The sequence below is a fragment of the Lygodium microphyllum genome, chromosome 29, assembly GCF_053477565.2.
Source record: "Lygodium microphyllum isolate KBCC chromosome 29, Lygodium_microphyllum_v1.1.10, whole genome shotgun sequence".
Taxonomy (NCBI): Eukaryota; Viridiplantae; Streptophyta; class Polypodiopsida; order Schizaeales; family Lygodiaceae; genus Lygodium; species Lygodium microphyllum.
Window position 1 is genome coordinate 97,528,964 of NC_141163.1, and position 2,134 is coordinate 97,531,097.

Below are 2,134 nucleotides of genomic sequence, written 5' to 3' on the forward strand. Positions count from 1 at the left end.
CTGCTTGGATGGACCTGCCTCTCTCGTCAAATTCGGGTGGCTTAATCTGCTTGAGAAGAAACTTCTTCTCCTGAATTACAGCAGTACTTGATGTAAGAGGCGAACTGGGAATCTGTACCTGGGGTTGTGCCTGGATAAAGGTTTCTTAACGTTATTACTCGTTAATCATTACGATTTATATTTCATCTCCATTTCAGCTATCAACCAAGCAATCTAACCACTTAACTTTTTATCAATTCTCATGCACAATCAGACATTGATAAAAAGAAGTCTTATTGTATTTATATGGGCATAGCCCTTTCAGAATACAATATTTCTTGGGATGATAGGGCAACTATTTACATCTAGTTTGGGGAGAATAATGTTGTATTACATTTATCTACAGGAACTGGATAATAGTATGGTTTCGGGTCATGGATCTTTAGGAATCGGTAAATCATTAGAAGATCAAGGTATCCTTTCCTTTGGAACCCATTCTTCTCATAGCGCCCCAACACTTTGATCCTGTCGGTGGGGATTACACGTGTCACTTCCTCATATACATATGAGTTCACCTCAACCCTCCGACCTCGAATATGTAAAGTTGAGTTTACGTGAGCCTCCACAAAAATGAACAGCTTCACAACTTTTAGGTCTTCCAACCACTTGATCCTCTTTAGGTTGGTTTGAAGGTATGCAAACCGGTGGGGCAGCTATATAGTAGATTCGTGAGGCACCCGTCCATCTTTGTTCCATATACAAAGGCAATGGATTATAGATACGCTCTAGGATGTTCATCATCTCAACCCTTTGTCGATAATCCGGGGAATGCATCGCAGTCATAAACATGACTTGGAACACTAAGAACTTGTTCCATGCTTTGTAATTCTGCAAGACAGTATTGAAAGTAAGGAAATGTTTGGAACCGCAACATTTTCTTTACTTCATCTTATTAAGATTTCATAAAAACAAATCCTTCATTCGTTCGCTCTGATACCAACTGTAACGTGTCCACCTGTTGTCTTTAGGACACGTCTTAGAAGTCCATCGGAAAGGATGTCTAGAAGCTCCGCCCGGCACTCCCATGGAATGTTACGGGGTTTGCGATCTAGGACTTTCCGCATCTGCCCGTAGCGGAAGTATTCTAGCCTTCCCACTCAGGGTTTTTCCTATTGGTTGTTTCCTAAACGGCAACTAGCGTCGAACCTGAGAGAACTACTTTATGCAGAAACGCCATGTCCAAAGCAGATTCACGCTGCACTTGGTTCAAGGAGAATGGGAAACGAGAGGGATGCAAGGCTTGACCTCTCTGCCATAAGGCATAGTCCCATTCCATTCCCCTAAAACAACGTATATCGGGATTATTATAACTTCGATTCTAGGTCAGCGCCCTTGTTGTTCGTGTCCTTTGAATGATCTTCTTGCTGTCCATCATGATTGAGAAAAGTTCTCGACCAACCGGGACCACCCATCCGTAGGACGGACCCATGGCCACATCCACCGCACTTTCCTCAAGTTGTTTTAGTTATCTAATTACCTATCACATTTAGTTGGACATGCAACAATCAGCTTCCTTAATTAGCCCGTTAGGCACTGATTCCTTCACGTAATCATAGCACTTGACATAGAAAAGAAATGTCAAACAAGTTCCTTTTCAACAACTTATCATATTTATCTTTAGAATACATTTATAACATCCAGCCCGTATGCTTATCCATAATCCGTCCAAAGGCTATCCAGCAATCCACAGGGATTACTAATCTAAGATTCTACCTGTAGACTAGCATACGGGCCTCGAGATCTAATCTTGAGTCACGTTGGCCTCTTGTGCAGGGCCCTGAAGGTGAGGGATTTACGGCCAGAGCCCCCTCTGGCACCCAAGTGTCCTCCTGCTCCAAGTAGTGCTCAACGGAGAGATCTCTTGCGGCGGGTTCGGTCCACCTTCCCGGTGCGATTAACAACCCCCTTGGTTAGGGTCAGGCAGGTAGTCGGGGGTAACTGAAACTGCCTCTCCCTTCAGGCCTTCAACCTGAAGCATTACATATCCATTTATCCTTTAATTCTTTGAGCAAACAAAGCAAAACAGTGCTCTTAAAATTGTTACAAGCACAATCATTTCCATTGGTCATTATTTGGCCAACTGCTAAGGAGTGAA